Below are 20905 nucleotides of genomic sequence, written 5' to 3' on the forward strand. Positions count from 1 at the left end.
CTGGGGTGGTCGTCGGCCAGACGACGTCAAACGCCCCCCCCCCCCCCCCTGTGAAGCCCGACCTTGCGCCGCTTATGGTCCCGCTAACATGGGGCCACCCCTAGCTCCGGCCGCTCCATCCCGGCGTGGTTCGCGGCTCAGCAGCTGGTTGGCTCCGCGTACTGGACCTGGTGATCAAGGCCGACTGGGCCAACGTGCGCGCCGCCCCGGTTGCCGTCGTGGCAGGCGTGCCGGGGGCGGCGTCGTGGCGCCTGGGTGGTGTCAGCGGCTGATAGGGTCAGCGCACTGGACTTGGTGATCGTGGCCGACTGGGCCAGCGTGCGCGCCGCCCCGGTTGCCGTCGTGGCAGGCGTGCCGGGGGCGGCGTCGTGGTGCCGGTGTGTGGTCAGTGGCTGGTAGGGCCAGCGCACTGGACCTGGTGATCGTGGCCGACTGGGCCAACGTGCGCGCAGCCCCGGTTGCCGTCGTGGCAGGCGTGCCGGGGGCGGCGTCGTGGCGCCTCCTAGCTCCGGCAACAGCTCCACCCGGGTGGTGCTCGCGGTGGCCGCAGTTGGTAGGGCCCGAGCACCTGTCCCGGGTCGTCCCACGCCGAACATCCGGGGGTCGACTCGTCGAGGTGGCCTTGCGGCTGACAGGCTCCGCGCCCTGTTCCCAGGTCGTAGTCGGCCAGGCGAACTGGAGGTCTGTGGGCCCGTCGGGGTCGTTCCGCGGGCTCGCTGGCGGGTTCGCTTGTCCCCAGTCGATGTCCCGGTCCGCGGAGGTCCTCCTTCGGCGGCGGTTGACAGTTCGTGGACTGGTACGGGGTCCGTTCCCGTTCGGGTATGGCGGCTGATGCTGAGGCGGCGATCTCCGAGTCGGTCTCTCCGGGTTGCGTGACGATCGGCGTTGGCCCGTCGTCGTTGCATGCATCGGATTGACCTATGCTGTGCGACAGCTCGGCGATCTCCACGGCCTCTTCGTCCTTGCCCCGTGGGTAGTATCGCGGTGGGGGGCTCTCGTACACCACGCTCCCCTCCCAAGGTACCACTGCCGTCTCCGGTGCGTCCTCGTGGACCTCTTCCGGCTCGTCTGGCACGTCGTGGGCGGGGTCGCCCCCGGTGTCCCCCGTGGCCATGCTAAGTGCGTAATCGTCGAGGTACGTGGGCGGGCGCCGCCACCGCCGTGGTTGTGGCCTCGCCTCGTCGTCTGACGCGGCCTCTGCGGGTGATGTCACGGGCGTGTCCGCGGGTTCGTCGCGGGGCCTGTTGGACGCGGTGTTCGTGAACACCAGGGTGCGGTATGGGCGCGGTTCGGGTCGGCTCCTAGCGGGGGTCGCTTCTGGCGAGTCGTCCTCTTCCTGGACTACGTCGCTCTCCGGCGTACGGCGTCCGTTTTCGTCCGGAGTGGGGGGTCCTGCGTCTCCGTCTGGGTTCCTCTCCCCAGGTAGGGCGGTGAGCCGGATGTCGTCCCTGTGCACCTTCTTCAGGCGCCGTCCCTCCGTGCGGACTAAGTACGTCGTCCTGCCTAGTCGTCGCCGTACCGTGTATGGCCCGCCCCAGCGCGGGGCCAGTCCCGCGCAATAGTTGCGGGGTGCGGCTGAAAGTGGGTGTAGTCGCGCGAACACCTGATCGCCGACCTGCACGGCGGGTGGAGGATGATCTGTGGTTGGGGTGATCCGGTTGGCGTACCTCTCCTGTCTACATCTTGCCTCGTCGTGCAGAGTCACCCGTCGTTGGTCACGTTCCTCCGTCGTCTCGTCGGGGTGTGGAGTGCCGTGTGTGGCCCATTCTCCCGGTAAGGGCAGGTTGTGGCCCTGTATCATTTCGGCTGGTGTGCGGCCGGTTGCGGCGTTGGTGCGGCGTCGTACACAGAAGAGGGCGTCAGCCACGTGCAGGTCCCACTGCGTGTGGTCCGCCCCCAGCCGGATCCGGAGCTGTGCCTTCAGTTCCTGGTTCCGGCGCTCTGTCGGGTTCGCTCTCGGGTGGTAGGCGGGCGTCGTGTGGTGCTCGATCTGGTGTTCGTCGCACCAGCCCTTCCAATGTCGCCCCAGGAACTGACTGGCGTTGTCCGTCAACACCGACTGGGGGTATCCCCAACGTGACAGGAATTCCCTGGTCAGCAGGCTGATGATGGTAGGTGTGCGCACGTTCCTGCATGGATACGCCTCCGTCCACCGCGTGAAGAGGTCTGTCACGACGAGGAGGAAGCGTTTGCCGCGCGGCGTGCGGGGGTAGGGGCCCATTACGTCTAAGGCTATCGTTTGGAAGGCGGTGGTGGGTTCCCTGGGTCGTTGTTGCTCCTCGCCGTCACGCCGCCTCGCTTTCCTCGCCTGACAGACCTCGCATTCGCGCACGTACGTACGTACGTCGTACGTGACGCGGGGCCAGTGGTAGTGCCGGGTGACTTCTTGTCGTGTCTGATCGGTCCCCGGGTGTCCAGCGAGGTCGTGGTCGTGGAAGAACCGAAGGACCGCTTCTCGGGCTTCCGTCGGGACATAGGTCCTCCAGTCTTCCTGGTGTCCGGGTGTGTGAGTCTGAATCAGGCTGTCTTGCACGCGCCACGCCTCATGTCCGGCTGTCGCTTGCTGGCGGCGTCTTGCCGCGTCTATTGACGTTTCCTGTGCTCGACGTACCCGGTCTTGGACGTCGGCCACGGTGTTGGGTGGGTCTTCGTCCCCGTCCGCGTCGGCCGTGATGCGCGCGCATGCCGAGTCGTGCGATGCGTGTCCGTGTGGTGTGTCCGGGGGTAGAATCTCCTCCCAGTCGTCCTCGTCCGTCAGCTCTGTTCGGTCGTCGGGTTCCCTCGACAGTAAGTCGGGGAGCTGGTTCTCCGTGCCGGGAACGTGCTCGACGTCGAAGTCGAACGACTGGAGGAATAGCGCCCATCGTATGAGTTTGCCTTTCCGCCCCTGCATCGTACGCAGCCAGGTGAGGCAGCTGTTGTCCGTCCTCAGTGTGAAGCACTTCCCCTCCAGGTGGGGCCGGTACTTCTTCATGGCCCAGACTACGGCTAGGCACTCTTGCTCGTTGCTGTGGTACCGGCGTTCGGCCGGTCCGAGCTTTGCGCTAGCGTAGTCGATGACCTCGCGGACCCCGTTCGGGTCCGTGTGGAAGAGCACCGCGCCCACACCGAGTGTGCTGGCGTCGGTCTGGAGGTAGAGGCGGCGTCCGGGGTCTACTCGTGTGAGGGTGTGACAGCGAGTGAAGGCGGCTTTTATTTCTTCAAAGGCGCGTTGCGCGGGTTCGCCCCAATGGTACCGTGCCCGTGGTGACAGGAGGTCGGTCAGCGGTGTGATGGTACGGGAGAAGTCGGGAATGTACCCCCTGAGCCAGTTCACTAGGCCGATAAACCGTTGGAGTTGCTTCCTCGTCCGCGGTGGTGCCGCCTCAGCGATCTTGCGCAAGTGAACGGGTTGGGGTCGGTTGCCAGCCGCGCTTACTAGGTGGCCCAGGAATTCGACCTCCTGGGTCCCTATATGACACTTGTGGTGTGCGGCCGTGAGATGGTGTGTGGCTAAGCGTTCTAGGACCAGCGCCAGGTGTCTGGCGTGGTCCTCCCACGTCTCGGAGAAGACGATCACGTCGTCGAGGTACGCGATCGCAAACCGGCCCAGGTACCCCTCCAACACTCGGGTCATCATTCCCTGGAACGTGGCCGGTGCGCACTTTAGCCCAAAAGGCATGGCGCGAAATTGAAACTTCCGCCCGTCTGGTATCGTGAACGCGGTTTTCCCCCTGTCTTCCACCAGTATGGGCACTTGCCAATACCCAGCCTTCAGGTCGAGCGTACTGAAGACTTTCGCGCGGCTGAGTCCGGCTACGGCGGCGTCGACGCTGATTTGAGGTGGGGGTGAGCTAATCGTGATCGCGTTTAGCGGCCGAAAGTCGACGCAGAAGCGTAGCGAACCGTCTTTCTTTGGGGCTAATACGACGCAAGCATTGTAATGACTGTTGGACGGTTCGACTACCCCGTCGCGAAGCATGTCCGCCACTTGCTCCCGGATGGCCCTCTGCTCCCGGAACCCGTAGCCTCTCGGGGCCTCGTGTACTGGGTTGTCGTGGGTGGTCGGGATGTGGTGTTCGGTGATGGTGGTGCGCTTCAGTGGGTCGGCTACCACGAAGACGTCCTGCCTTTCTGCCAACACGTGTTCCACTGCTGCTCGGTACTCGTGGGGGACGTTGTGGCGGAACTGGTCTAAGGTTACTTTCTCCCCCTGACTCTCGGGGGTAGTGCCTATGGCGTACACCGTGAGCCGCTCGCGGGTGCCAATGTAAACTCGTCTGGGTTTCATTTCGATCACCGCATCTTGTCTCGCTAACCATGGTTGGCCTAGTACTATCCCTTCGTGTAAGTCCTCTACCACTAGGGCGGTTACCGTGGTGACGTCGTCCCGAATGCGTACCTCGAGTTCGGCTTGCCCCACTGTCCTTCCCGGTTGCGTGCTGGTTGCTAACCGTAACTCGGCTTGGTGGGGCTGCAGCGCGCCGGGGGGTACCAGGTGGGGGGCCACAAACACGTGGCTCGCGCCCGTGTCTACCAGGGCCGCCGTGGGATGTCCGTTGACTTCCACGGGGATGCGGAGTAGGCCGTCGCGGGGACGGACTAGCTGGTTTATTTGCGGTGTGGCTATTTCCGCGGCGGGTGTGGGTTGGCTCGGTTTGCTCGGAGGCGCGGGTTTTACCGCCGTGCCCCCGGGTGGGCGTTTTCCGACATGTTGGTGACGTGTGGTGTTTGCCGGCGTGGGCAGTCGACATGCCAGTGGCGGGTACCTGCGGGGCAGCCCAACTGGCATCGCGGTAGTGGGGGTTCCTGCTGTGTCGATGACCCATCGGGCCTACCAGGTGGTGGTGCGTCCTCGATGGCTCGTCGCGGGCGGTCGGGTGGGTAGCCCCCTGCTTCCCGGTTCTGGACGCTGGCTATTCTCTGACCCATTGGGCGTCTGGCCAGGTCCCGGTCGGTGTTCGGGGGGTCGTAGTGTCGCAGTTCCCGGATGTTCCGTTCCGTGTCTATGGCTTGTCGGACGTAGTCCTCAACTTCCTCTGCGCGGTAACACCGCATGAACGGTTGCAGTTCATTGTGTAGGAGGGTGGTAATGGTTGCGAGCGCGGTGGCTGGCGCGGCGCCGGGTGCTACTCGATTGAACAGTTGCATTTTCTTGGCCAGAAACTGCTCGACGGGTTCGCCGTCGCGTTGGCGTTCGCCATAGAACTGTGTCGTGCATTGGACCAGTGCGTGTTCCGTGTCAAATCGGCGGTTGAACGACATGGCAAACTCCTCCCAGGGCATGCCGAAGCGTCCCCAGGTGTTCCACCATTGGCGGGCGGTCCCCTTCAGCTGTTCGCTCGCTCGCCCCGACCACTCATCGGTCGGTATTCCGGACCGTGCCAGTCTGACCTCGCAGTGTGTTAGGAAGTCTCTGGGTACTTCGTGCCCTATTCCGCTGAACTCGGGTAGTGCTAACTTCCCTGTGTAGCACGGGTTGCGTGTATGCATCCCCGTGTTTGGTCCGGTGATTGCGCTTGGTGGTGGGATGTATTTGGGTGCCGGATTGGTCCGCGCACTCGTGAGGCCCATAGTCGGTAGTATGCCTCCCAGTGTGACGTTAGCATGTGCCTCCGTCTTAAGCGGTGCCCATGACCATGGTAATTGGGTGTGCGGCTCGCCGAGTAACGTCTCGCTCCAGGGCTTGCCCCAGGTCTGCTCAGTGACGTTGTCCCGGGTGTTCGCGCATTGGCATGTCCTGTACCACGGCAGTGATCCCGTCAATAGGTCTATTTCCCTTGGTAATAGGCAACGCGTGCACACGAGGTCTGTAGGTGGTGCCTGCATGTTGAGTTGTATGTTGTACGTTCAAGTTCGCCGTCTGTGACGGGCTGTTTGTAGTCTGGGCGCGTGTTGTAGCGCGCGGGTTTGAGATCGGCGGCGGGCAGGTGCCCGGACAGCCGCACAAAGAGGAGGTGAAAACGGTCCGCGCGGAGTGGGGGTATCAGGATGGTTGCCCGAAGCGGAGAGCGTGAAGCGGGGTGACGAGGTGGGGGTAGGTGCCCGGACAGCCGCACAAAGAGGAGGCGAAAACGGTCCGTGCGGAGTGGGGGTGGTGACGTCGCTCCGTTGCTCGCCTCGCCGTGATGACGTGCGGGGGTGGGGGTGGTTGGAGTGTCCTTTGTCCGCTCGCCTCGTCGCGCCGGTCTGTCTGGCCTTCGACCCTTCCTGTGTCCAAAATGGCCGTTTCGTGTCTCCGCTGTCGCCATTTGGTGAATTAATTTCGAAAATGTCCAGAAGTGAAAGAAAAAATTTTTCACGTTATTTTCTGCCCCACGCAGCGGGCGCCAAATGCCGTCGTCCGGGGTCTCGGGCTCGAGTCCCGGTGTGGCTCCTAGTGGGAAAAGGCGGTTCTTGATCTGTGTTGTCCGGGTGGGCGCCAGACTAGCTCGTTTCTAGTCGTGAATTTGGGGTCGTGGATGTATGTGCCCCTGCGTGGCCCACTAGGGCTGGCGGCGGTGTTGCGTGAGATGATTTTAAATAAGAGACGTGGAGTTGAGGTGGCGGTGTCGTACCTTTTATTCAGAGGAGCGAGTCGTACACAATACAACACTCTACAGAGGTCCCCGGGGGGTTTTACTTGTTATTCCATGGCGCCGTATTGTTTGTGTTCCGCGTTACGTGGCCTCGGATGCTGTTATGTCTCAGACGTCTCACTGGGTACGCAGGTAACGTAATTTCGTAACACAAAGGCGGGACACAAAATACACTGAATTAAGGGGGCGCGTACAGGTTACGTGGCACTCGTTACTCGGGTAACGTAAGTTAGCAATACAAAATACGGGATACAAAAATACACTGAATTAAGGGGGTGTGCACAAGTTACGTGGCACTCGTTACTCGGGTAACGTAAGTTAGCAATACAAAACACGGGATACAAAAATACACTGGATTAAGGGAGCGCGCACAAGTTACGTGGCACTCGTTACTCGGGTAACGTAAGTTAGCAGTACAAAATACGGGATACAAAAATACACTGAATTAAGGGGCGGGCGAATGGAGACGGCCAATCCCGTATGCAAATGTCTCGGCGCGGGTGTTGTGCCCACTGTGGTGAAACACGCACCGCAATTAAGTTTGTCCAAGTTCCCTTGCGGGTTTGTGGTCAGCGCCGTGCGCGTGACCTTAAACAAAGTTCTGTACGTTGTGGGAGACGGCCCGTGCCGTATGCTGAAGAGCAGCCCCGCTGACCAAGTGTGGTGCGGGGTGTCCTTAAGTTGGTGCAGCCGGATTAGGTCCGGGACCGAAAAAAAGGGACCGGGTACTCACGGAGAGGTTAAGTAATAAAAGGGGTTTGGTTAATTAGTGACTATATTTACCGGACGTTACTTTCAATGTAGACAAAGGATGTTGCCTCTCCGTGGGACGTAGGTCCGCCCCGGCCCGTGAGCTGCGTTGAACTGCCAAACTGGCATGGCGTCCGAGGGAGGCTCGGCCTCTCTCGCGCCAGGCGTGACCTCATTACGCTAGACTCCAAACTGGTGTGTCTGGAAGAGATTTTATTGTCGCTAAAATCCTCATTTAATGTTTCAGGAGGAATGGGTACGGTTCTTCTCTTGTCTACTCAGGTTTCCGCGGCTTTGTCTTTAATTGCTGTTCGGGTCGCCTGACTCGGGTGGGCCATGGCCAGGGGTGTGTTCCGTTAGCGGGAGCGTATACTGGCGGGTGCAGGTCGGGCTCTGGGGTGGTCGTCGGCCAGACGACGTCAAACTAAACTAAGTGTGACTCCGCCGTCAGTGCTCCCTCTGAGAGCACAGGCCGTTATGTGTCCTCAACACCTTATCAGTGCCACGCCTCGAACGCGCCCGTGCGTGCAACGTAGTGCAGTGCCCCGAACGGCGTGACGTAAGTCACGGCCCCCTCCGTGTGCAAGGCGCCCGGCCGGGTGTGGCACTGCGCAACTAAATAATTTGTTCATGCATTCGATACAACAAACAAAAACTAATACTTGTAAAATAACTAATAATTAATGTTAATTCAATAATCATTTTGTAAATTGGTATCATTCACAAAACTGGCCGAAATCATCTTCCTGCGCTCCGCAGTTTCCCGCGGAATTTCCCCCCTCCCTGGCCCCGGTGGCCAGGGAGGTTAGTCAGTCGTCATCGGTGACTCGCCAGGGCCGGCAGCCCCGCGCACGGGAAGCTCTCATCTCTCGCGCCAATTCATCATTAACTACAATAGGTAATTATAGTTAAACCATTTCAACAGCTTCCCGGTCGGCCCTAACCGGCCGTATGAGATTTCGTACGGTCTTTAAATATAATGTGTGGCTCGCCACCGAGCTTTTCTTGTGATACGTAAGTTAAATAGGCGACCCGCCGTGGCGCCTGCGCCTCACGCTATCAAAATCCCCCCGGGGAATTAGTTCATCGCCCATGCGGGGCGGCACTGCGCCAAACGCGAGAATAAGTTTACGGACGATTCATCAACTGGGACGTGCGACGGTCACGGACGTGATATCCAGCCGGGTTCTGCCGTGCCCGTGCCCAGCATAACGTGGCCCTCGCCACCACGCGGAGTAGCCGCCATTGTGTATCCACCTTTGTGGACATGGTCCGAACCCGGGGCTAGCCCTAGTGACTTTAGCGTATTGTTTCTGTGTTAGTAACTTTGTGTAACCCGCCGTAAGCATACTTCATATCACGCCCCGCCCAGACTCTCTCGGGCGCAGAACCAGGCTTGCCGCTCACATGAGCATTCATCTCGCGACGATGAAGCGGCCAGTCGCGTGAGCGTGTCAAGTGTAACGTGTGCGACGGAATAAATCAGTTAAAAGTACGTGTATGTTTTTATTAATACGGCGTCCTGGGAGGCCATAACAGCCCGGGGAGCCCTTTGCCGACGCGTCCCTGCCTGCAGCCACGAAGCCAGGAACACCGCCCTTGAGATCAAAATTAATCAAAACATTTCTAATTCACGTAAATTCAAATCAGGCAGCGGGGACGGCGTCAAGTGCATGAACGATGACAAAGAAACTTGTGTTTCACTCACTGAAAGTTTAGGCGTGCCGATTTCCACTCTAAACAAAATTCTAAAAAATCGCGAAATTATTGAAGAAACTGCATTCCAGTTGTAGTGTTTCTAATACATATAAAATACATTCGTGAATTGAAATATAAGTGAATTAAAGTACTTTAGAAAGAATGGTTGGTGGGTGCAATGGCCCTGGAATGACCCATAAAATGTGTTTTGATCAGACAAAAGGTGCAATTTTAGCTACATGGCTCGGAATTGATGAGTTTCATATATTCATTGGTTGGATTGACAATTTCAAATGACTAAATGACCATTGGAATTTTTTTAAATACTGAAATAAGGTTTTTGTAAAACTTGCTGTATGTTTTTTTTTTAATGTAACTTTTGCTTTAGTAAACTATCCTTATGTATTGACATTTTTATCAATATTGTTAATCTGCAAACATCTGATATGAATTGCCAACTACAGTATGAAAGTACGTTAGTATTTTATAGATGCTTACCTTCACTTCACAGAATGTAAATAAGAGATTAAAGATTAAATGTCAATTATTATTTTTAGATATGCTTTAGACACTCATAATTAGGAATAGTTATGTTTATATGATAGTGCAATATGTTAAGGTTGTATAATATGACAGTTATCTGACCAAAAAATTATTTTCCATACATTTCCCTTATTTTACACTTTTTTACTTTGTGCCCACGAACAGTGCAAATAAGGGGTTTCATTGTATTCTAGTCTAGTATTAACACATACATAAATTTATAATTACATTGCAGAAAAAGAAACTACATAGTTAAAGATTCCATTCAATCTGTGCTCCAAATAAAATTCAACAAGTGTTAAACTAAGCAGTACTGAATCGAAAACCAAATATATTTTATTTTAATTTTTGTTGCAGAAATACACAGATGAGAAATATCATGTAATGAAAGTCTGTAGTTCTTAATTTTTTATAAGACAAAAATCTGGAAATCCAAATTCCACTCACTACCAGAATTGAAAATTGTAAAATAAAATTGAAAATTAATTTTTTTGTATATAAAAGGCAACTAGCCAAAAATACAATCATGGACAAGTTTCAATGTTACAATAAAAAAGTTGTTAAAATAAAGTTGTTAGAATAACAAAAGTTTTACCTCCTTATTACTCTTGTTTTTCTCTGTTGCAACCACAGGCAGATTGTTTCTTTTACCTCAATATGGGTAAGTTTATGAAGTTTCAGGACAGCAGCTGCAAAAACCAATAAATAACATATCAGCCATATTCACAATAAAGATTAATTCAGACACTTTATCCCCAAAATTTTAAATTATATCTAGCATAGCAGATCCAAGAATACTGCACTTTTAATTAAGCTGTGCACAACAATTTTGGTCAATTATAAGTTGTAAAGCTAATTACTTCAATGGCTCTTTTCTAACGTCCAAAAGATGCATTAATAAATTTATTATTAAAAAAGACCAAGAAATTCTAAAGTTATGTCTCTTAGCCCTCATTTAATAATTATAATGGTATCTTTGCCTCGTAAGGAAACTTAAGGAGACAGGATTGGAATTATATAGAATATTGTGGAAGCAAGAGTACAGGACTTTAATAACATCATAGAAAAGCGAAAATGAGATAGTAAGGCCACGTCCAGAGAATGGGAAGAGAGAGGCAGACTAGGCATCAAGAAAGAAGACCTACATGACAACACAATTCTAACTAATGGATGTTCCTGCATTTTATATACAGTGGTTGGCATGAAAACAAAATGCAGTAGAACTGACCCAGCCCGTAATACCAGATAAGCAAGTTTCCAGGCTACAAAAAATCCTACAAATTCAACAAAGCACATGACTTACTTTTCATAGTTACTACTGGCAACTGTTCTGTAATAAGGGAATTGTGATAATTCAAATAAATTACAGTTATGTTTGTTTTCAGTTTTAACAACTAGGCCTACATAGAAAATACTATAACATATATGTAGATGGTTGGTTAGGTAAATTTATTTATAATCCGTAAATCATAATCAAATTCATGATTTAAAGTTATTTTTAATAAATATAACTAAAATTCTTATTAAAACTCTGTAATAGTGCAGCTAAACTACTTTACGTATCCTGTTATGAATACATCCTGTTATGGAATACTACTTAGTTTAGTAATTATAGACATTAAGTGAAATAATTTTCAGATATTTTGAACATCTGGTATTTATTAAGATTGGCCTCTTTTTCGTAAAAATGAAGATAAAAAAATTTGAAACAACTTTCATTACGTGCATAAAAATTTCCTGTTTTTATAGCAAAAAGGCGTATTACGAAATTCCTTCCCGTTTCGGAGAAATAATAGTTTACATGAAAGTTTGAAATACCTGTTCCTTAAGATGCCAACGGACATTTGTTGTCATTGTAAGTTCATGAGAGTGGTTTTTAGTAGTTTTCAAACATATTAAGTTCCATTTTTTATCCTAAAACTAATAAAATTATTTGAAACATGGTTTTTTGGCAAATATGTAATGTAGTTAAGACACTAAAGTCTGTGTATTTTCATAGATGTAGCCATCATTGTTTGCACGACTGCAGGACTACACTATTCAATTGGGGTGTGTTTTTCTTTTGGAGAATGTATTCAAATGTATTCAAATGGTGTTTTATTTCTTTGTTAAAGATGGCCTACAGCGTTTAGAACAACAGCAATTTGCGCTATTTTGTTGCATCCATTAAAGGGAATACGTCAATCTATATAAAATAAAAATTCCCATTTTTATAGCAAAAAGGCACATTACGAAATTCCTTTTTGTTTTGGAGAAATAATAGTTTGCATGAAAGTTTACAATACCTGTTCCTTAACGCGCCAACTGATATTTGTTGTCATTGTTTGTATGTCCGTGAGAGTGGTTTTTAGACTTTTCAAAGGGTTCACGTGGCAGGCAAATTTTAAAATCTATTCAAACATTGTTGTATTTCTTTGTTAAATACTGCCTACAGCATTTAGAACGGCAATTTGCACTATTAAATGTTGCGGCAGTTAACGAGAATTCGTCGATCTAAATCCTCGTAAATTCTGATACTGATATGGCTAACTGTCTGGGTACCAGAGAACTATGTGGCAGATGTTCCTTGCACATATTAGATTTTTTACACAATTGACTTTTTTATAATGCACCACAAACCCTTACAGTAGATGCAACGGCTGCCATGATAATTTTTGTTTACGTTCATTTATATTACATACACGACCATGTTCTAAAATAAAAACAAGCATATAGTGACTGACCTAACCCAACCTAACCCTTCGCATTTTTTAATTTTAATTTTTGATTGATCCCGGGGTTTTGCTGGCAGCGAAGGATTTGTACCCGACTCCAATATATTTATGTTAGTTTTGAACGTTTAAAATATTATGTTAAATGTTAGTTTCGGTTAGGTCAGGTTCTGATAGTTTAGGTCAGGTTAGGTTGGGTTAGGTCAGTCATAATAATTATGCTTGTTTTTATTTATGAAAATTGTTGTAAATATAATATAAATGTACGTAAACAACAACCAACATAGCGACTACCGCCATCAATGGTCAGGTTTTATAATGTAAACAATAAATGGTGATTACTCCGAAACGGTAAGGAATTTGGTATGTGCGCCTTTGCTTAAAAAATAAAGTAATATTTTTGCACTTAATGAAAGTTGTTTCAGATTTGTATCTTAATTTTTACGGAAAAGGCGCCAATCTTAATAAATACCGAACATCTTTTAGTGAGAAGCCCCTTGTACTAAGTTGGGTTTATAAACTATGCAAGAAATGCCAGATGCTAAAGTTATATAATTTTATTGGTAAACTACCCAAAAGGCAAAAACACAATGCAAGTATTGGCCAACTTTCAACTCCTTGTATTTCTGCTTGCATTTCTGTCTTTCGTATTTGAATTAAAGTATTCCAAAATTTCTCAAATATGCAAAAGTTGTGAGCATAGAGTGCCAAAATGGTTTTATTTGAAGGTACCTTTTTACTTTTTAAAATTTGTAGTTACAGAAAATAACACTTTCAAAACCAATTATTGAAAATTGCATTTTTTTCGGTAAATATAAAATATCAAAAGCATGCGGTAGATTGTTTCCAATATTATATACACCCCTTTGTGCGACTCACTGACTGACTGACTGACTGACTGACTGACTGACTGACTGATCTATACAAATTCTAACCCACTGCCAGCCGTGCTATAAACTCAAAAATTTCACAGGCGGTAGCTCTCGTCCCGCAACCGATAAGGAAAATTCAGAAAAGATGAAATTTTTCATTTCGAAACCCAAAAAAAATAAAAATAAAAATAAAAACTGCCAAAAAATTACGATACCAGGCCATAATAGCATTGTTGTACACGTTGACGCCGACCGCCAATGCTCCTCTGTCGCATAGACCGCTATGCCTCATCAACGTCTCGCAAAAGCGTGTGCACCGAACGCGCCCGTGCGCGCAGCAAAGTGCAGTTCGTGCGACGAGGCGAACGCCATACAACGAGTGCTACACCGGCGCAAGGATCCGGCCGGGTGTGGCATATCCTTCCGCCGCACTACAACAAATTGTTATAATTATGTTTTTCCACAGGATTTTATTAAACATTATTTTTTATTAATTAATAATTAAGTCTTTGCAAAATCATGTTTCAATGTGCGATTTGTCCCGAACCTGGCCGGTTCAGTTTCCCGCGAAATTCACACGTTTCCGCGGGAGGGCTGGCGGGGGAGGGGGGTCGTGCGCGGCGACACCTGCAGTGTCCTTCGAGAGCTCAACCAGGCCGGCAGCCTGCGCGCAACGCGGAACCTTCAACCTTTGCATTCACCGACATGTAGTTTTCCATAGTGTAATTTCTTTTCAACCTTTTGTACAGTTCCGCGGTCGGCCTAAATTTACCATGAGGTACTTAACTTAATTCAATCAGTGCTCCGAGATGAGTGTTTTACGTCATACGTAAGTACTGTGGGGAGAGTATGTGTTTTTACGTCGGCGCTTCACGCCCAACCTAGCCTACAGGCTACTTAGTTTTGGCCCGCACGGGGCAGCCAGCAGGCGACACGTGCCATCCAAATTAATAACGATTCAGTCCCTGGGACACAACTAGACACCACGTAGAGTCGCCGGAGACACGGGCCTACGTGTTGCTAGCCCAGTTTATCAAGTGTAATGTGTTAGTGGAATAGTTGTTCGCCTAAGTGTAATTCGTCATGTCAGGGCTTATGTATCACCGTCGTACGGCAGTGCGCCACCAAACTTAATAACGATTCAGTCCCTGGGACACACCTAGTCACCACGTAGAGTCGCCGGAGACACGGGCCTACGTGTTGCTAGCCCAGTTTATCCAGAGCTAGGTATTAGTGTAGTGTATTGTGCTTCAAAATATCGTGTGCCATGTCAGTGTCTTTTGTAACTTTCGCGTCACGTATACGAGTCTGCCCCTCACGCGCATAAGAATCGTGAGCCGCCACTGAGGAAGTGAGCTGCGCGTGTGACTAGTCGCGTCGGGCAAACCGTTACGGCCAGAACGGGCAGCACCATGTATTGGGCTGTGCTGTATTAAATTCACCAACTATCTGAAGAGGTTTTGTGTTATTATTCAGGCGTCCCGAGTGGCCTCAACAGCTCGGGGGGCCCTACTGCGTTGACCCCTACCTCTAGCCACAAGGCCGAACCTTCCCTGAGAACACGAACCTAACAAAATCTCGTCTAAATAATCAGAGGTAGCGGGGACAGCGTCAAATTGGCGCCCGACTAGTGTGGCTTTCATTTTCTAAAAATTAATTTCCTAATTTTGTTTCAAATTTTTCAAATTTTTTCTCAAATTTTTCAAATTTTATACTTCAAATTAGTGTACCAGTAAGGGCTCGCGTAGGAAGTCGGGAATCGCGCGGAAACGGACGCGACGCGCAGACAGCCAAAGGAGCGGGCACCTGGCGATAGGCGCGCGTCAAGTTACACGCCAGACGCACATCAAGTTACGCGCCAGGCGAGATAACGGCTGTGGGAGCGGAAGTCCGCGCGCCTCGCACACGGATCAGGTGGCGCAGCTGCGCAGCTGCTACGCGCCGAACAGGAGCACGAACATGAGCCGTGACGGAGCGGTAAAGATAGACATGGAAGGGGTATGCCACGCATGCCTTCTGCCAGGGTTGCCAATAAATCATGCCGCGGCAGGGGTTTTCGCCACCTGTACCTGCGACACAGATAGGAAGCACAAAACATACTTTGACGACAGAAAATCAGGGCCGACGTCTACAATTCAGTGCGGCGCGAGGGGATGTCATCGGCGGCCCGATGAGGTGGCGTTCTGCCACCAGTGCGGCACCGTGAGGCACCGCTCGTGCACCGAGGCCCGGGAGTTCCTTAACTTCCGGAATGGGCTATTCATGTGCCGCGCGTGCGAGCTCGCGCTGGACAGACCGTCAGCGACGCCGGCGGCCCCTGTCGCACCGCGCCCCGGCGGCACCCTCAAGCTGCCGGAGTTCGGAGGGCAGGAGCACGAGGACCCCGCAAAGTTCCTGCGGACATGCCGAAACAGGCTGGCACGATACGCGGTGCCTACAGATGAGTGGACGGAGAAGGCGTGCGATCAGCTGAGGGGGTGTGCCCTTGACTGGTGGACCACAGCCGGAGAATACGGCATGGAGTGGGGTGACTTTGCCAACGGACTGGAGGAGCGTTTCAACGACGCCCGTGCCCGGGCCCGGTGTCAACAGTCACTGTTCTGCCGGCCTCAGGAGGCGGGGGAGAGCGCGGAGGCCTTCATCAGGTCTAAGGCGCGGCTCCACCGATGGCTGGCGGAAGGGGAGGACGACAGCAGCATGCTAGGGGTAGTCGTCCAGCTGATGCTGCTCGAACTGCGGCCATTCCTTAGGGCCGCCACCGACAAGGGACTGGAGACATTCGTGCGGTTGGCGAACGAGGTGGAGCGCGACGTGCAAGTTGTCCGTCGCAGCCGCGAGCCGCCCACCCGACGGCCAGGAGCGTCGCCACCGATGTTGGCGGCCCCCGAGGTCTCCAGGGCTCTGGTACCGTACATGGAGCCAGTGCCGAGGCAACAGGGGGAGCAGCCGTCCCGACGTGCCGCACCCAGGGAGAACACCGGGGCACCAAACCAGGGGGCTCCGCGCTGCAAGTACTGCCGTGAGGAGCGGTACCACTGGCACGACGTCTGTCCCACGCGGGCAGCTGTCTGGCAAGCGCGTGGGGCGGGCGGCTCCACGTCGGGAAACGCCCGCTAGGGGGTAGTGCCATGGCTGGCCACTGTCCCTGGAACCCTAGCCCGGCCTCCACTGTCACCCTGGCGCGCCCCGTCAGGACGGACGGGCGCGGCGCACCCGACTCGTCAGCGGCCTGCACCGGGTCGTCGGCGAGCCGCACCGGACACCAGGTGGCCCCGGCGACACCGGCAGCACCTGCGGTGTCCGCGGACACACCGGCACGCCCCGTCAGGACGGACGGGCGCGGCGCACCCGACTCGTCAGCGGCCTGCACCGGGTCGTCGGCGAGCCGCACCGGACACCAGGTGGCCCCGGCGATACCGGCAGCACCTGCGGTGTCCGCTGACACACCGGCACGCCCCGTCAGGACGGACGGGCGCGGTGCACCCGACTCGTCAGCGGCCTGCACCGGGTCGTCGGCGAGCCGCACCGGACACCAGGTGGCCCCGGCGACACCGGCAGCACCTGCGGTTATCGCTGACACACCGGCACGCCCCATCAGGACGGACGGGCGCGGCGCACCCGACTCCTCAGCGGCCTGCACCGGGTCGTCGGCTAGCCGCACTGGACACCAGGTGGCCCCGGTGACACCAGCAGCACCTGCGGTGTCCGCTGACACACCGGCACGCCCCGTCAGGACGGACGGGCGCGGCGCACCCGACTCGTCAGCGGCCTGCACCGGGTCGTCGGCGAGCCGCACCGGACACCAGGTGGCCCCGGCGACACCGGCAGCACCTGCGGTGTCCGCTGACACACCGGCACGCCCCGTCAGGACGGACGGGCGCGGCGCACCCGACTCGTCAGCGGCCTGCACCGGGTCGTCGGCGAGCCGCACCGGACAACAGGTGGCCCCGGCGACACCGGCAGCACCTGCAGTGTCCGCTGACACACCGGCACGCTCCGTCAGGACGGACGGGCGCGGCGCACCCGACTCGTCAGCGGCCTGCACCGGGTCGTCGGCGAGCCGCACCGGACACCAGGTGGCCCCGGCGACACCGGCAGCACCTGCGGTGTCCGCTGACACACCGGCACGCCCCGTCAGGACGGACGGGCGCGGCGCACCCGACTCGTCAGCGGCCTGCACCGGGTCGTCGGCGAGCAGTACCGGACACCAGGTGACCCCGGCGACACCGGCAGCACCTGCGGACCGCCTGACGGCAGCGGCAGCGCCCCGGGAGCAGTGTGGTGAGTCGTTCCAATTAGGGCAGTTGGGACCTGGGGCGGGGCATTTACTCCGGATTCCCGTCAGGATGGATGGACAGCCGGTGCATGCTCTTGTCGACACGGCCGCCAGCCACACGTATGTGTCGGCTCAATGCTCGAGCGTACGGAACATTGACTCAGGGGCGGAGGAGGTACAGTTAGCGACGCAGGGGGCGACAGCGCATATTGTCAGCCGCTCGAACATCACCCTCTCCATCAGGGACCATGTTAGTCACACAACAGCACTAGTAGTAGAGGGACTACGGGAGACGCTGATCCTAGGTCTGCCTTGGCTGGCGCAGGAGGACGCCACTGTGGAAGTCAGGGAGGGGAGGTTGCACGTTGGCCACCACGAGCGGCGCACAGTTTACAGCCTGGGCTATCGGCCACCCGCCGAGCAGGGGACACCCATCACGCTCGCGGACTTGAGGAACGGTGTGCCCGCTGCCCATGTAGAGCTCATAAACAATGTCTTGTCTCAACAGCCACAGGTGTTTGCGGCCACAGATATGCTCCGCCGTACCACAACCACGGAACACACCATCCCCACCCGACCTCACCAACCCCAGTTCGTAAAACCATACGGGTTCGGACCCACTGAAAGGCACGTCATCCAGACCCAGATCACGGAAATGTTACGCGATGGAGTCATCGAACCCAGTGAGTCGCCATACAACTGCCAGATTGTCATGGCGAACAAGAAAGATGGCTCCATGCGTTTTTGTGTGAATTTCAAACCAGTCAATTCAGTAACCATACCCGCCCCACCACCGCTCATCAACATAACAGACGCTTTGGCGGGGCTGGGCGACGCCCGCATCTTCATGTCCCTGGACCTCAAGTCCGGGTACTGGCAGGTGCCGGTACGTCCAGAGGACCACCCGAAGACCGCGTTCACTGCCCCTGATGGCCGGCGTTTCCAGTTCTGTGCCATGCCGTTCGGGCTGATGGACGCCCCCGCGACCTTCCAGGCCATGATGGTGCGTGTGTTAGACGGGTACGCGGGCGAGTTCGCCGCCGTGTACCTGGATGACGTCATCATCTGGTCACGGTCGTGGGAGGACCACGCACGGCACCTCGGCCTGGTCCTTGAGCGGCTAGCCAGACACGGCCTCACGTGTGCCCCCCAGAAATGCCACGTGGGCGCGGCTGAACTGGAGTACCTAGGGCACATGGTGGACGCGGAGGGTTGCCGCCCTCTGCCAAAGCACCTGAACCTTATTGAGTCCAAACCCGCCCCTCGAACCCGTAAGCAGCTGCAGAAGTTGATGGGCCTTCTCAACTGGCTGCGCTCGTTCATTCCGCATTTTGCCAGTGTCACCGCCCCGATGACGGACTTGCTGTCACCCAAGCTCCGGTTTCAGTGGACCAGCGAAGCGGACGCCGCCCTGGATGCGGTGAAACGGCAGTTCCGCGAGTGCCACCAGCTCGCCCGTCTGCAGCCTGACCTTCCCCTGTTCCTTCAGACAGACGCCAGTCAGGAGGGGATGGGGGCCGTCCTATACCAGGTGGGGGACAAAGGCGTGCGCCGGGTGGTGGAGTACGCCAGCGCCAAGTTCGGCCAGCCCGAACGGCGGTACCATGTGAACGAGCAGGAGTGCATGGCCGTCGTTTGGGCTATGCGCCGCTACCGCCACCACCTGGAGGGCCGCCGGTTCACGCTGCGGACGGACAGCCAGTGTCTCCGCTGGCTGGACTCCGCCCAGGGCCGCAAGTCGAAGTTCACGAGGTGGGCGTTGATGCTCCAGAACTTCGACTTCGCGGTCGAGCACGTCCCTGGACGGGACAACCAGTTCGCCGACGAGTTGTCGCGCCATCCCGACCCACACAACACGTTTTAGGATGACCAGGACTGGGAGGGGCTGTTGCCACCAGGGGGAGTCGCGCCGCCGGTCACTCCAAGGGAGGCGCCCGCAACTTTATTCCACATCCCAAGGGCCCCCGATCATCCCGCCGTCTTGCCTGTGGAGACCCTGAGCGGATTAGTGGAATTCGTGAAACAGGCCCAGCGGACAGACGACCCCACACAGGCCGAGGTGCGGTCATGTGGGGAGCAGGTTCACCCCTACCACAGGTGCGTGGACGGGGTGTTGGAGACCCGGGTACCAGGGGACATGGACGCCTGGCGCCTTCATTTGCCGCTCGGTGCCCGCGAGCAGGTCATGGGCTTCCACCACACGCACGAGCTGGCGGGACACCCAGGTGCGCACCAAACCCAGTTAGACATCCGTAAGACCTTCCATTGGCCGGGGGTGACGCGGGACGTACGGGACCTGGTGCGGCGCTGCCAGCAGTGCCAGCAGAGGAAGACGAGGCGGTCTGACGGGGTGGAGCAGCAGCGCCCCCGACGGCCCCGCGACCCGTTTCACACCCTGGCCCTGGACATAATGGGGCCCTACCCGCGGACCATCCGGGGAAGGAGGTTCTTGGTCGTCATCACAGACATTTTCACCCGGTGGGTCGAGGCCTCCCCGGTGTCCAACGTGCGCGCCGGAACCATAGCCGCCCTGCTGGACCACGAGATATTCCCGCGGTATGGTTTCGCGCGCGTGCTGTTGACGGACAACGGCTGTCAGTTCAGCGGGAGGCGCTGGAGAGCTGACTGTCGCCGTTGGGGTCTCGACCACCACACCACTCCCATTTACCATCCCCAGGCCAACCCCACTGAGAGGCGGAACCAGGAGGTCAAGGCGCAGCTGCGGCTGAGGTTGGGGGACGACCACTCCAAATGGGACGTCCACCTGCCGAAGCTGTTGTATTGCCTCCGGCGCCGCACCAACGCTGTCACCGGTCATTCCCCTGCCGAGCTTCTGTACGGGAAGAACTTGGCTTTGCCCGGGGAAAGCAGGGTGGCCGATGTTGCCATGGGCACGGTGGCGCGCCCCAATCATGAGGAGGGGAGGGAGCACGCCAGACAACGGCAGGCCCAATTCCTGGCGGCCCACACGCCCATGACTAGTCACCCCCCACCCCCCATCCAGCCAGGTCAGCTGGTATATGTCAGGCAGCACCACTTGTCGTCCGGGGCGCGTAACTTTTGTGCGGGGTTGGCGCCCCGATGGTCGGAGCCGCGGGAGGTCCTGTGGAGGACGGGCCCCTCATCCTATGCGGTCCGGACGCCAAGGGGGCGGCCCGCTAAAGTGCACCGGGACGACCTGCGCGTAGTCGCGCACGGGGTCAAGTTGGCCCAACGACCCCCTCTTCACCATCCCCCACACTCCAGGAAGCCACAGATACGCCGCGGGAAGGAGCAGCACCTGAACCCACCACCCGGGGGGACATGCACACGGGCGACACAGACGTGGGTAGCCCTGATCAGGCACATGAGTGCAACCAACCCGACCTCCGGGACACCCCGAGCAGGTCCCCGGTGCCGCTGGCCACAGTTCCGCACGTCCCCGAGGAGGTGGGGAATCCGTTGGTCTGGTTTCCTGACGAGGAGGGGGAGGAGGTCTGTGAGGAGGAGGACGATGAG

General features: G+C 55.2%; 1 long non-coding RNA gene across 1 annotated transcript in view; it reads right to left on the reverse strand.

Annotated features, from left to right (window-relative positions):
• The window catches only part of LOC134529952 (uncharacterized), a 73858-nt gene that overhangs the window by 12216 nt on the left and 40737 nt on the right, over window positions 1–20905 (reverse strand). Inside the window, exon 2 of the long non-coding RNA XR_010074753.1 lies at window positions 10144–10237. This is a non-coding gene — a long non-coding RNA (uncharacterized LOC134529952). The remainder of the gene's footprint in view (window positions 1–10143; window positions 10238–20905) is intronic.

The sequence above is a fragment of the Bacillus rossius genome, chromosome 2 (genome assembly GCF_032445375.1).
Source record: "Bacillus rossius redtenbacheri isolate Brsri chromosome 2, Brsri_v3, whole genome shotgun sequence".
Lineage (NCBI taxonomy): Eukaryota > Metazoa > Arthropoda > Insecta > Phasmatodea > Bacillidae > Bacillus > Bacillus rossius.